We start from the raw sequence: 16,433 nt of genomic DNA on the forward strand, positions 1-16,433 counted from the left end.
GGCTTTGTCTTTCTCCTTTATGCTTACTTTGAGCTGCTGCCTTCACTATATAAAAAAAAAGAATCCGGAATTGATCTCTCTCTTTGCCGCTCACGTCTACATGCTTTCATACGTGCAGTGCTGAGCGGACTTTTTTTTCCTTCTTGGTTTGTTTTTGCCCTTGAGATGTTTCTTCTACCGCAAAAAAACAAAAACAAAAAACGATACAAGATTACCAATTTGCGGAAGACATCATCGACCCAGGAAGCTTCGTTTAGGCAAGCAACAAGGGAGGTGGAGGTGGAGGAGGAGGAGGAATAGGATGAGGGTTGTCCACGCACGTACGGAAGGAGTCAAGGGTGAAGGGAGTGGCACATTAGCTTGCAGGGGACATCCGCGGACTACGTGGCATCAACAAGAGTCTGGAATGAGCAGGTCTGGACGGGCGAGGCGCGGAATACTGAGTGCATGTGAGGGACGTGGACAGGTAAAGGTGTGCTGGGGCGGAGGTGTGATCATATTAGGGTAAAGGAGACGAAAGTTGAAAAAAGATGAACGCCAGCGGCAAGGAGAGTTAAAGGGAGGCGACCGGATGTGTTGAAAGGAGAGTGTGTGTAATGTGTGAATATTGAGTGTATGTGAGGGACGTGGACAGGTAAAGGTGTGCTAGGGCGGAGGAGTGATCATATTAGCGTAAAGACGAGAGTTGAGAAAAGATGAACGTCAGCTGTGAGGAGAGTTAAAGGGAAGGCGACCGGATGTATTGAAAGGCGAGTGTGTGTGTGTAATGTGTGAATGTGGAATGAGAATGAGGAATATATGAAAGCTGACGACATCTACAGGACCGAATGAATGAAGTGACGCAGGCTGAGAAAGTAAGAGAGAGAGAGACAGTGGTGCCAGGTTGTGACGGGAGGATTCTGTGGGGTGCAAATGACGAAACAATAACATAGGCGACAAAAAAAAGCCTGCAATGTGGTGCCAGGTTGTGACGGGAGGATTCTGTGGGATGCAAATGACGAAACAATGACATAAGCGACAAAAACAGCCTGCAGTAGAAGACAGAAGGTAACGAGGAAAAGTCTCAGTCAACCAATGAATAAAGAGGATTAAAAGAAGGTAATTAGACATGACAGAAGATTATGTGCGCAAGGTGTGTGATAGAAATGGCGAATACAAGAAAACTGTAAGTAAGCATATGCTGGAAAATGACACAGAAGGGAAAGAGAAAGAACATCAGTCAATTTAAGAAGAGAAAGGATAAAAGAAAGTGGGAAAACGTGGTAAAAGATTATGAGAAAGTGTGTGGGATGAAAGTGAAGAATACAAGAAAACTAAAGCGGTAAACAGAGGCTGGAAAAGGATACAGAAAGGAAAGATAAAGAGCATCAGTCGTTTTAAGAAGAGAAAGGATAAAAGAAAGTGGGAAGACGTGGAAAAAAGATTGTAAGAAAATGTGTGGGATGAAAGTGAAGAATACAAGAACACTATAGCGGTAAATATAGGTCGGAATAGGAGATAGAAAGGAAAGAGTTAGACCCTCATTCGATCTAAGAAGAGAGAGGATAAAAGAAAGTGGGAAGACGTGGTAAAAGATTGTATGGGCAAGCGAGTGAGATAGTAACGACGAATACAGGAAAAATAACAACAAATCTAATAAACAGGAATAGGAAAGAAGGAGATAAGAGTAAGAACTCTTCACTCAAACTTTCTGTAACAACTCCAGTCTGGACGATTCTGGGCATATTACTCCTACTCATCCCCCTCTGACTCCTTCATGCCTGTTATTAAGATAAGAATGATGTTTTATATGCCCTCTCTGGCCTCAACTCTCAGAAGGCTTACGGACCTGATGGAGTGCCTCCTATTGTCCTTAAAAGCTGTCCTTCTGTGGTAACACCCTGCCTGGTCAAACTCTTTCGTCTCTGCCTATCAACATCTACCTTTCCTTCCTGCTGGAAGTACGCCCTCATGCAGCACGTGCCTAAGAAGGGTGACCGTTCCAATCCCTCCAACTACCGCCCTATAGCTTTACTTTCCTGTCTATCTAAACCTTTTGAATCAATTCTTAATCGGAAGATTCAAAAGCACCCTTCCACTTCTGACCTTCTATCTGATCGCCAGTATGGGTTCCGCAAGGAGCGTTCTACTAGCGATCTTCTTGCTCTCTTAACTGATTCTTGGTCATCCTCTCTTGGCCGTTTTGCTGAAACTTTCTCTGTTGCGCTAGACATATCGAAAGCCTTCGATTGAGTCTGGCACAAGTCTTTGCTTTCTAAACTGCCCTCTTTCGGATTCTATCCCTCTCTCTGTTCCTTTATCTCCAGTTTCCTTTCCGGCCGTTCAATCTCTGCGGTGATAGACGGTCACTGTTCTTCCTCTAAACCTATCAAAAGTGGTGTTCCACAAGGCTCTGTCCTATCACCCACTCTCTTCCTGTTATTCATCAATGATCTTCTTTCCATAACAAACTGTCCTATCCAATCATACGCCAACGACTCCACTCTGCATTATTCAACATCTTTCAACAGAAGACCTTCTCAACAGGAATTACATGACTCAAGGCTGGAGGCTGCAGAACGCTTAACCTCAGACCTTACTGTCATTTCCGATTGGGGTAAAAGAAAAAACAGAAAAAATACAATAACATCTACAATAACCAAAAGGAAAACAACAACAACAACAACAACAACAACAACAACAACAACAACAACAATAACAACAACAACAAGCAGCTGCAGAACTTCCACCATTTTTATAACTAAAAATATAACATACAAAGGAAAAGTATATAAATGAATGAAAGGTCAATTTGTATTCGCCAACTCGTTCCAATTTGATTTTTTTTTTTTTTGTTACGATGTTTGTGGACCACGATGGAATACACGATGAAAAAGTTCCAGCGTTCTGTTGTCTGTCTCTCAATTTAAATGTCTGTCTTTCTCTGTCTATTTACCTTTACACTTTCTCTATCTGTCTGTTTTTTTATTACCTCTGTCTATCAATCTATTTCTATCTATCTATCTATCTATCTATCTATCAATCTATCTTTGTCTGTATGTCTGTTTTATTATCTTTAACTCTCTCTCTCTCTCTCTCTCTCTCTCTCTCTATATATATATATATATATATATATATATATATATATATATATATATATATCTTCCTTTTTATCTATCTATCTGTCTATTTGTCTATCTTCAGTATAATGCAACTTATAATCTGTAAGACTCGAAATGAAACTGGCATTACTCGAAATGAAACTGGCAATACTTAAAACGAAACTGGCAATACTCGAAATGAGACTGGCAATACTTAAAACGAAACTGGCAATACTCGAAATGAAACTGGCAATACTTAAAACGAAACTGGCAATACTCGAAATGAAACTGGCAATACTGGAAATGAAACTGGCAATACTGGAAATGAAACTGGCAATACTGGAAATGAAACTGGCAATACTGGAAATGAAACTGGCAATACTTGAAATGAAACTGGCAATACTTGAAATGAAACTGGCAATACTGGAAATGAAACTGGTAATACTGGAAATGAAACTGGTAATACTGGAAATGAAACTGGTAATACTGGAAATGAAACTGGCAATACTGGAAATGAAACTGGCAATACTGGAAATGAAACTGGCAATACTGGAAATGAAACTGGCAATACTGGAAATGAAACTGGCAATACTGGAAATGAAACTGGCAATACTGGAAATGAAACTGGCAATACTGGTAATACTGGAAATGAAACTGGCAATACTCGAAATGAAACTGGCAATACTGGAAATGAAACTGGCAATACTTGAAATGAAACTGGTAATACTTGAAATGAAACTGGCAATACTTGAAATGAAACTGGCAATACTTGAAATGAAACTGGCAATACTGGAAATGAAACTGGCAATACTTGAAATGAAACTGGTAATACTTGAAATGAAACTGGCAATACTTGAAATGAAACTGGCAATACTTGAAATGAAACTGGCAATACTTGAAATGAAACTGGCAATACTTGAAATGAAACTGGCAATACTTGAAATGAAACTGGCAATACTTGAAATGAAACTGGCAATACTTGAAATGAAACTGGCAATACTGGAAATGAAACTGGCAATACTGGAAATGAAACTGGCAATACTGGAAATGAAACTGGCAATACTGGAAATGAAACTGGCAATACTGGAAATGAAACTGGCAATACTGGAAATGAAACTGGGTCGCTGTAAGGAAGAAGTAAAGAAGACTAGCTTTTTCAATACAGTACAAATTATAATCCGTTGAGTTAAGCGAACGCTGAAGTGGAACAACCTCAGGACTTTAACAGGCTAACATAACGAGGTAATAGACGGTAATATGCTGCATAAAGAGGGCATCGTGACGCGCTACACATCCTCAATCTTCTCTTATTAACTAATACCACATCTTCCACGTAAACATTTTTTTTTCATGAATCAACGATAACAAAGATCCCTCAACTCGTATAAAAAAAAAAGTCAATCATATTTCTTTGCCAAAACCTAAGAATACAATATCAAAGAAGAAAACGTGTTACGGGTGTTGAAATATAATACAATGATAGTTCCACTTGGTCAGCTTTGAAGCACGTTCAATTGGGGTCACTTATTTTATTTATAAAGTTGCGACTCAGGGTTCAAGACAGAAGACCTTTCCTGACGTCATAAGAACATAAGAACATAAGAACGCAGGAGTCTGCAAGAGGCCGGTAGGCCTGTACGAGGCAGCTCCTTTGACCCTAAGCTCCCGTGTATCTAACCCCACCTAATATCGCTGTCCATGAATTTATCTAGTCTATTTTTGAATGTGACAATTGTATTGGCACTCACCACATGACTGCTAAGCCTATTCCACTCATCCACCACCCTATTAGTAAACCAATTTTTGCCTATGTCCCTGTTGAATCTGAATTTATCCAGTTTAAACCCGTTACTTCGTGTCCTACCCGGTTCTCTTACCAACAAAACCTTATGAATGTCTCCCTTATTAAAGCCCTTCATCCATTTATAAACCTCGATCATGTCTCCACGCACCCTTCGCCTTTCTAGAGAATGCAAGTTTAACTGTTTGAGTCTTTCCTCGTATGGCGGCACTGGGGCTCGAACCGGCTCACACTGGCTCATCACTTCCACGACTCGGTGCCATAAACCACTACAGTCTGGCTCAACTAAACGTGCGGTTGGGCGGGTTCAGCGTGGGGGATCCCCTTGTACAGCGATGCCGCGTGTCTCCTAGCCCGCGATGTAGAAGTGTTCTAATGTAAGTAAAACCATGGCAAATATGATCAGCAAGCATGGATACACATTTAATCTTAGTATTATAACGTATAAAAGAACAGTTAGCTTATTATGGATAAGATATTTATAAGCATATAAAGAAACGTGGCATACATATTTTACAGTGTTGCTAAAAAAATGCTATAGTTATCGAGTTTCCCTTTCGTTTTGGGATGTGTAAGTAGTTTCACAATTTTATTTAGATTATATCGTGAAGGAATGTACGTTAAAATAAGCTGACATAAGTAAGAAAAAATACATTCAAATCCTCGTGGCGGTAAAGCCACGAGAGAAAGAGAGAGAGAGAGAGAGAGAGGAAGGCAACCAACGTCGGGTTAAAAACGTGGCAACGCTGTACTCTTGGCTTATTCTTCACATGGTACCTTTGAACCGCACGTTTAGCCGAGCCAGACTATAGACCACCACCAATAATAATAATAAAGATAATAGCAATAAAAATAATACAAATCACTCTCAATTCATGCCACAGTGTAGGGGAAGAGGAGGGGGAGGAAGGAGGGGAAGGGAGAAGGGAGGAGGTATTGGAAAGGGCAGGGAAGGGAAGGGAATGAGGGCAGAGCAGATGAATGGTCCGCTCTGTTGTACTGTCAGTGGTGATGGTGGTGGCGGTGGTGATGGTGGTGGTGGTGGTGGTTGAGGCGGCCGTGACTGTGATGCAAGGCGTTCACTGTTGCCCCCTTGTCTCCCAGGGTCCGTACTCTCAGAGGCTTTCGGCTCCCACAACAACCGCTCCCGGGGGCCACAATTGACCTTCTGCCAACATTATTTCTCTGTCTGTCTTCTGCTTGATATCAATTCATTTTTCAGCGTCTTAGGTATGTCAGGATTACGCGCATTTCAAATTAGTGGTTTCTCTTCCCTATCGATTGTACTTTACTACGACTACTACTACTACTATTACTATTACCACTACTACTACAACTACTACTACTACTACAACTACTACTACTGCTACTGCAACTACTAATACTAATACTAATACTACTGGTTCTTATGAGTATTTTTTCACATTCATGGTGCAGAAGTCATATCAAACTATCACTAGACTCCCATAGCTACCCATGGCACTACTTGCAACCTCTACGAAAGCCAAATATGGGTGTGGAAGTCGCGAAATGTTTGTGAATATAGGTCCTGGCCTGCTGATGACTCAATTTATGACTAAGTAGGGGGATAATAGGGAAGGGGTCTGTTTATCACTAGACTCCCAAAACTACCCATGGATATACTTGCAACCTCTACGAAAGCCAAATGTGGGTGTGGAAGTCGCGAAATGTTTGTAAATATGGGTCCTGGCCTGCCGAAAACTGGAGCTGTGTGGGTTGTTACCTAGAGGCGTAAGTAACCGGATGGCAGAAGTTATCCTTAAAGGTTGTTATTTCCATTATTTGCTGTCGATTTTCAGTTATTCTTTGCTCGTACTTTATTATATTTCACATTTTTATTTTTGCTATATTTATTTTCTTTGTTCCATTTATTTAATTATCAACTCGTTATTATTTGTTTTTATTTTCCACTATGTTTTGTTCTGCACTTCTTTCTTCAGTTGCTATTTTTTGCTACATTCCAATGCTGAACTTATTTACTGTACGTCTGTTCTCTGTTCTGTGCACTGTGTTGTGAGCTCCCCTTCGTGCCCCATTGCCTCATGTTGCTGATCGTGTCGCTATTTGTGTTCCCTCATTACTCCCCCGTGCTACAAGCCATGCCTGCTGAAGGTCGTGCCCGGCTCCTGCCAGTACTGCTAAACGCTTGCCGAGGTCGTGAACTGAGTCGTCTTTATCTTTTACTTGATTTGATTTTATAACATTTAATCGGTTCCAACTGATTTAATAGCATCCCGGAAAGATAGAGAAGGCGATGGCTGAGTGGTCGGCGTGCGGGCGCGACGTCCTGGAGGCTGCAGGGCCCGGATTGGATTCCCCGCAGGCTGCTTTAAGATGACAATTTGCAGTCACCGCCGAGTGGCCTAAGACTACCCACATGACTCAGGGGAGGCGGTGGCTCAGACAGAGAGACGGCGCCGCGTTCAGGAGGACGCGAGTTCAATCCCCGCCCGGTGCCACCAAGCTGGGATTTTTCAGCCGCCGGCGAGTGGCTTAAAACTACCCACATGCTGTCCAGAAGACCACCTATCAACCCGGACTCTAGATTCTAGGATTAAAGATGAGCTCCGGGAGGGCAGCATGAGCCAATGCAAGATGGCGCCACTATAAACACCCACCTGCGCCAGAACGGGCTGGGCCGACCATCAGGACCCAACGGGAAGAAGGCTACCGGCGCATTAGGCCGCGACGTAAATAAAAAAAAAATGCTGTCCTGAAGATCACCTATCACCCCAGACTCTAGATTCTCTCCCTAAAAAAAACTCAAAAATTAGCTCCGGGGGACAGCATGAGCCAAGTAAGATGGCACCACTATAAAAACTTGTCTGCGCCACAACAAGCTGGGGCCGACCAGTCCCACCAAGAAAGCTTACCAGCGCCATAGGTTAAAAAGAAAAAGAAAAAAAGGGAGGAAAAAAAGTCCTACAGAGCTGAACCATAAATTTAAAAAAAACAGAATGGGCTGGGTCCTTGTTCATTTATTTGTGAATCTATATTTTATTGCCTTTAAAAATATGCTGCTTTACTAAACGTATTACCCGTTACACACTTACTATACTTTCGAAAGCCAAAAAGGATGAGAAAGGAGGAGGAAAAAAAAGTATGATCTCACTCACTCACTCACTCACTCACACACACACACACACACACACACACACCATCACGTAACTACCTCGCCACAGAGATATATTTTTTGTTACCATGATGGCGTGTAATTCAACTTCCTCTAATTAAGCGCTTTGTGTCATCTCCGCCGTTTCCGCCCTGCCAGATACAGACCATACACAAGGGCCTCGCCACCCCATGAAGGAAGGGTGCATCATCCCATATGGAAAGTTGGAAAGTTTCGTTTAGTCGGCGCAACATCTGTGGTCATATGCCGGAGAGAGACAGAAGTGGAAGGAATTATAGGAGAAGGAACAAGATCCCAGGAGACGGGACACAACCCCCGATTAATACCTGGTACCCATTCACTGCTGGGTGGACAGGGGCGTAGGGTCATGCCATATGAGGGGGTACACCATACACACTTGTTTTAGGACACGGCAGAGTCAACGGTTAATCGCCATATCAACTCCCTTACTCTTACGTAGATTAAAAGTAAAGAAAAAAGGGAGAAAAAAGTCCTACAGCGCTGAATCGTAAATCAAAAAATAGAATGGGATAAGTTATTTATGCATTTATTTGTGAATCTTTATTACCTTTTCAAATCTGACAGTCTCCTACCTTGCTGACGTAAGGATTAATTGAAGAACTGGACAGTATTTTTTTTTTTACAACAAAGGAGACAGCTCAAGGGCACACAAAAAAGGAAACAATAATTTTAAAAAGCCCGCTACTCGCTGCTCCTAAAAAAGAATGTGGGTAATCTTCCGTCATTTGGCGAGGGTTGAAAATTGTCAGCGTTTTGCAGTGGGTTTTGGACAAGGGTCATCAGGATCACCACGTGCGAACGGTGACCACTCGGCCACCACCACGAATGACTCTTTTCGAGAATATCTGCCGCTATTGGTACTGCATCGCTTCCCTTGAATTCTTTGACCATTGTTTCTGGTTCTCGAGTTAGAAAGCTTATGATAGTATTACACTGGGCAAATTTTCCGTGGATCTTCAGTCAAACCACGATTTCCGCTGGCGTGGTTCTCATATTTCCGTGGTTTTCTGACGTGTCCACGATCTTCCAAAGCTACGGGAGATTTCACTGAAGGACGACGGTATTACTCACCATCAGCAGCAGCAGCAATAACAAGAAACAAATGAGAACCACGCCAGCGGAAATCGTGGTTTGAATGAAGATCCACGGAAAATTTGCCCAGTGTAATAGCCCCTTGAGCGTGATCGGTATTACTGACCTTGTCTAAGTATTTGAAGACTTGTAACCAATCCCCCAGCAGACGCCTCTATTTCCGACACAAAAGAGATCGAGTCGCTTGAATCCTTCTTGATAAGGTTGATACTCAAAGACCGTATCATGGATCGCTGTACTCTCCCGATTAACTCAATGTCCTGATATTAAGGGGCTATTACACTGGGCAAATTTTCCGTGGATCTTCAGTCAAACCACGATTACCGCTAGCGTGGTTCTCATTTGTTTGTTGTTATTGCTGATGATGATGATGGTGAGTAATACCGTCGTCCTTCAGTGAAATCTACCGTAGCTTTGGAAGATCGTGGACAAGTCAGGAAACCACGGAAATATGAGAACCACGCCAGCGGAAATCGTGGTTTGACTGAAGATCCACGGAAAATTTGCCCAGTGTAATACTATCATAAGCTTTCTAACTAACTCGAGAACCAGAAACAATGGTCAAAGAATTCAAGGGAAGCGATGCAGTACCAATAGCGGCAGGAGATAACATTTGCCCAGTGTAATAGCCCCTTTAGGGACCCAGAACTGCACTGCGTTTTACAGGTGAGGTCTCAATAGTGGGTTACACAATCACAACATTACTCCCGAAGTCTCAAATTCAAAGCTCCTCGCTATGAACTCGAAAATAGTATCAATTATTTTGCAGGCGGACTTACTGTGCGCTGTGTTTGAACATTGCAATCAGTGGCCCCGAGATAAAGCTGCCTCCAGTACACGACCTTAATGGCTCCGCCCTCGTGTAATATTTATGATTTACTTCTCAGACATTACTGATAGTGGCCCACAGAGATGGCCTCAATCGGTACGACTTATGACTCGCCCTCGTGTAATATTTATGGTTACTATTTCTGGGACCAAAGTGTATGAAGAGGAGGAGGAGGAGGAGGAGAGTGAAAGGTATTCCATAAATGATAGAAACCAAAAGGAGAGACCAGAGGAAATTAAGAAAATTTATTCCGCATAAATGATAGAAACCAAAGGAGAGAGAGCCATCCTCTTCGGGATTTGTATCCTTGTCCACGGCCAGGACTCACCCAAATCCTTGATACGGATTGATTGAGACGGAGAACAGCATGAGCCAAGCCAGACAGCGCCACTATAAACAGTTGTTTGCGCCATAACGCGCTGGGGTCGACCATCAGGCTCCACTAAAAATCCCTACCGAAGCCATGGGCCAAAACAAACAAAAAAAAAAAAAAAAAAAAATGCCGGATGCTTATTGCAGTGATCAATAACTAATGCATGCTGTTCATTACAACGAGAGATTAAAAGATGTTTGATCCAGTGATCAATAAATTGCGGAGGATACTTAGTTCAATGAAAGATAATTTGATAACATATAAAAGAAAAGAACTGTACTATCCGTGTTGCCACACATCGCTCCTATCAGCAATGTTTAAGCTCAGACAAAATAATGGAAATATAGCTGTCCCTGAACGTGTACAAGAGCTTAAAGACCTGTATTATCATTACTGTCTTTTCCAGGGAAAACAATTAAACTTGATCCAAGTGTTCATGCATGCGGCTGTGTTGGCATTGGTAACACGAGTTTCGTGCGTGACTGTGTTGCGTCAGGCAACTCTTGCTCATTTAATTGGGGGCCGGAGCTGCAGGGCATTCTCAAGCCGAGGACTCACAAACGGATTAAACATTAAGGATAACTGCCCGTAACGTCTTGCCCTCGAAGGTCCTCGCATTGAACCTCAGCATGGCAATAGCTTCCGTACAGGCGGACCAACAGTTTATCGACACAGACGTCACAACACAGCACCTCCTCTCACGTATTGTATAAATAATTACTCAATCTGGCCACAAAATAGGATCTTGCACTTGTCAAGGTAGAAGGACACTTATTCAAGGATACAAAAGAATATGAGACTACAAGAGGCCAGATAGCCTATTTTTGGCTACTTTTCGGACCTCTGAATGATCAGGCCGAGGTCCTATTGGATGATGAGGGATTTTACTTGAACTTTAGTGTCGTCCACGATCCTTAAAACTTGGGATTTCCAATGAATTTAAAAGTTTGAAGAGTACAGGTCTCAGCACAGAGCCACGTGGCACTTAGCGGCTGACTGAGAGCCACTCTGGAGCCCGGCCCAGAGAGGAATGAAGTAAACGAGGATAAGAGAGGAGGGACGAGAAAAGAACAGAATAGTAAAGACGTAAACGGACAGCGAAAAAAAAAAAGAAGGAAAGGGAGATGAGAGGGAAGCAAGGGAAGCAAAGGGACGGTAACGAAAGTGAATGTGGAAGAGGAAAAAAAGAGAATGAGAAGGAAAGCAACAAGTGTGAGATAAGAAACATCACACACACACACACACACACACACACACACACACACACACACACACACACACACACACACACACACACACACAGACAGACAGACAGACAGACAGACAGACAGACAGACAGACAGACAGACAGACAGACAGACAGACAGACAGACAGACAGACAGACAGACAGACAGACAGACAGACAGACAGACAGACAGACACACACACACACACACACACACACACACACACACACACACACACACACACACACACTCAGGCAATTAAAAAGGATGAAAAGATTATATTTCTTTCCCAGTAAACAGCTGTTTGTTCTCTATTTGAGAGAGAGAGAGAGAGAAAACATACATTCTTACATGCATACATACACAAAATAATCAACAGGTAAAAGAAATTAACAAACAAACAAATAAGAATTTAATTTATTTTCTTCTAATAATACCTCAACATTTTTTCAACCTCTTTTTCCTCTATTAAATAGAGGAATCCCCTCCTCCTCCTCGTCCGTCTCCTGCCTCCTGCGAGCCCGTGGATACGTTTCGTTCACTCCTGACGCAGCAAAGTGACGATCGATGACGTTCTTAAAAGTTAATCGTTTTCGCACTAACTGCTTTTGCAGGAAGGCTGTTTCAGTGGCGGATGACTTTGTTCGAGAAATAACTCCAGCTGATATACGTACTGCATCGCTTCGCTGGAAGCAGCTGTAAAACAGTTCAAGCGAAGCGATACAGTACACATATCGGAATGACTTATTTCTCGATCAGAATCGTCCGCCTCTGGAACAGCCTTCCTGAATTGGTTAGTAGGGAAGCGATGAACCCCTTCAAGAATCGCATTGGTCGTCATTTTGCTGCGTCAGGAGTGAGCTAAACGTATCCATGAATACACACAGAAGTTTTTTTTTTTTTTTTTTTTTTTTTACAGCTAAGGAGACAGCTCAAGGGCGCAAAGAAAAAAAAAAAAAAAAGGCCCGCTACTCACTGCTCCCGAACAGAGTTTAAAGGAGTGTCCAAAATCAGAGGTTAATTTCGGGAGGAGAGGTGTCCTGATACCCTCCTCTTGAAAGAGTTCAAGTCGTAGGCAGGAGGAAATACAGATGAAGAAAGATTGTTCCAGAGTTTACCAGCGTGAGGGATGAAAGAGTGAAGATGCTGGTTAACTCTTGCATAAGGGGTTTGGACAGTATAGGGATGAGCATGAGTAGAAAGTCGAGTGCAGCGGGGCCGCGGGAGGGGGGGAGGCATGCAGTTAGCAAGTTCAGAAGAGCAGTCAGCGTGGAAATATCGATAGAAGATAGAAAGAGAGGCAACATTGCGGCGGAATTTAAGAGGTAGAAGACTATCAGTATGAGGAGGAGAGCTGATGAGACGAAGAGCCTTAGCCTCCACTCTGTCCAGAAGAGCTGTGTGAGTGGAGCCCCCCCACACATGAGATGCATACCCCATACGAGGGCGGACAAGGCCCCTGTATATGGACAGCAACTGTGCAGGGGAGAAGAACTGGCGGAGACGGTACAGAACGCCCAGCCTCGAGGAAGCTGATTTAGTAAGAGATGAGATATGAAGTTTCCAGTTAAGATTTTGAGTTAAGGATAGACCGAGGATGTTTAGTGTTGAGGAAGGTTATAGCTGGGTGTTGTCAAAGAATAGGGGATAGTTGTTTGGAAGATTGTGTCGAGTGGATAGGTGGAGAAACTGTGTTTTTGAGGCGTTGAAGGACACCAGGCTCTTCTTGCCCCAATCGGAAATAATAGTAAGGTCTGAGGCTAAGCGTTCTGCGTAAGCGTAAGCGTGCTTAATATTCTCTGCGGGTCACTGGAGGCGGTGGCCGACTGGTCAGCGAGCAGTCGTGTGTGATCCCGACGACTCTGGAGTAAGACCTTGAAGAGTTCCAATCACCGCCGAGCAGCGGAAGATTACCCACATGCTGCTCAAAACTTCAATCATCCTTAACTTCACCGACTTCGGTCGAGACCAACACCGGAGGAGAATCATGACCCTAGCAAGTCATACATCACGGCAGCGACTTAAAATAAAATTCACGTGTGCCACTAACAGGCCGAGCCAGTCCACCAGGGTCCTTAACATAAGAACATAAGAACGTAAGGAGTCTGCAAGAGACCGTTTGGCCTATGCAAGGCAGCTCCTGTACACTCAACACCACCTTACCTCATCATCCATGGCTTTATCTAACTTCTTCTTGAATGTATCTACGGTATTGGCACCCACAACATGGCCCCCAAGCCTGTTCCATTCGTCCACCACTCTATTGGTGAACCAATTCTTGCATATGTCTTTGTTAAATCTGATTTTGTCTAACTTAAAACCATTGCTACGCGTCCTACCCGGCTCTTTTACTATCAAAATTTTATTGACATCCCCTTTATTAAAGCCCTTCATCCATTTATAGACTTCGATCAAGTCTCCTCGTAAGCTTCGTCTTTCTAGCGAGTGTAGATTTAACTGCTTCAGCCTGTCTTCATAAGGCAAGTTTCTCACCCCCTGAATCATCTTTGTCATCCTCCTCTGTACAGATTCTAACATCTTGATATCCATTCTATAGTAGGGGGACCAGAACTGAACTGCATAATCGAGATGAGGTCTAACTAGTGCTAAGTAAAGTTTGAGGATGACTTCAGCGCTCCTATTGCTTACGCTCCTTGAGATGAAACTAAGTACTCTGTCCGATTTTTAGCCTGAATGCATTGAACCCTAGGACGGAGGTCAGCGCTCACTAGGACTCCTAAGTCTCTCTCACGCCCAGACCTACTTAGAGGAGTGCCATTTAAGGAGTAATTGTGTTAGGGGTTATTCCTACCTACACTCAGAATGCTACACTTCCCGACATTGAATTCCATCTGCCACTTCCTCGCCCAATCATATAGTCTGTCAAGCTCATCCTGGAGAACGGTAGCGTCCCTGTCTGATTGGATTACTCTACCGATCTTGGTATCATCTGCGAACTTGCTGACATCACTACTAATTCCTGTGTCCAAGTCATTGATGTAAATAATAAAGAGCAGAGGACCCAGCACCGACCCTTGTGGGACGCCACTCGTAACACTGCCCCATTCAGATTTTTTACCATTGATTTGCACTCTCTACTTCCTACCACTAAGCCACGCCCTGATCCAGTTCAAAACTTTCCCATCTATGCCGTGAGCCTGTAATTTTAGTAATAGCTGGTGATGGGGAACTTTGTCGAACGCTTTACTGAAATCTAGATACAATATGTCATAGTTTTCATCTCGGTCAACCGCCTCGATTACTTTAGTGTAGAAGGACAACAGGTTAGTAAGGCAAGACCTACCCTTTGTGAATCCATGCTGTGAATCATGAATTAAACTATGCTTTTCTAGATGGTCCCGAATGCTCCTGGCTATAACTGACTCAAATATCTTTCCTACAAATGAAGTTAAGCTAATTGGGCGATAATTTGAGGTGGCTGACTTGACTCCCCTTTTGAAAATCGGCGTCACATTAGCTACTTTCCATTAATTGGGCACATACCCAGAATTTACCGACATCTTAAAGATATCGGTAAGCGGGCCACTGAGGACCTCCTTGCACTCTTTCAGCACCCTTGGGAATACTTCGTCTGGGCCCGGCGATTTGTTTTTCTTCAACCTACTAATCTCATCCTGGACTACTTGCCTAGTGATGAGCACATCCCTCAACTTGCCGTTCCCTTCGCCCTCATATACCTGAACTCTCTCCGGAATGGTTGTTAGATTTTCCTGCGTGAAAACTGAGAGGAAATAGTCATTCATCATTTGGCTCATATCTTCTCCATTCTCAACGAGCTCACCTGTGTTAGTTTTCAACGGTCCAATTTTGTCCCTTGTTTTCGTTCTGTACAATTTGAAGAAGCCCTTGGGATCGCTCTTGGCCTCGTTGGCTACCCTAATCTCATAGAGAGCCTAGTGCTATAAGCAGCACATAAGAGGCTACTACTACTACTGTTACTACTATTACTACTACTACTGCTACTACTACTACTACTACTATTACCAGCAGAAGCAACAGCAGCAGCAGCAGCAGCAACAAAAATATCATCAGCATCACCACAACCAACAACAACAAGAGCAACAACAACAGTGCATAGTTACAGTACTGCAGCAGCAACAGTACATACAGAGGAATCTTCATCCAACCGTATAATGAGAGAGAGAGAGAGAGAGAGAGAGAGAGAGAGAGAGAGAGAGAGAGAGAGAGAGAGAGAGAGAGAGAGAGAGAGAGAGAGAGAGAGAGAGAGAGAGAGAGAGAGAGAGAGAGAGAGAGAGAGAGAGAGAGAGAGAGAGAGAGAGAGAGAGGGGAGAGAGAGAGATAGAGAGAGAGAGAGAGAGAGGATGCAGAGAGAGAGAGAGAGAGAGAGAGAGAGGGTGTGCAGGGGACAATAAAACAGCGTTCACACACACACACACACACACACACACACACACACACACACACACACACACAGCTTCAAATGGGGCAATTACGGTGTGCCCTTCAGGTCATCATGTGACCTTCGTAACACACACACACACACACACACACACACACACACACACACACACACACACACACACACACGTACACGTGCCTATTTGATCTGTTCGTGCAGGTCCATAACGTCTTTGTGTTACCATGCGGCGCTGAGGCTGTCGGGCCCATTAATGCTGGCACGGGCGGATTATTTCATAGTGACGCATCCGTTCGCCTCCAAAACCGAAGAGTCATTCGGAGTCAAGGTTGATGGGGATGAAGCAGTGGATGAAAGGAACAAATTCAGTTGTTGTAATGTTTTACTTCTTCATTTTTCGTTTATTTGATTGTCTGTTGTGCATCTTTAGATATTTATTAATCTCCAAGTCTCTATT

Source organism: Eriocheir sinensis, unplaced genomic scaffold (genome assembly GCF_024679095.1).
Source record: "Eriocheir sinensis breed Jianghai 21 unplaced genomic scaffold, ASM2467909v1 Scaffold697, whole genome shotgun sequence".
Taxonomy (NCBI): Eukaryota; Metazoa; Arthropoda; class Malacostraca; order Decapoda; family Varunidae; genus Eriocheir; species Eriocheir sinensis.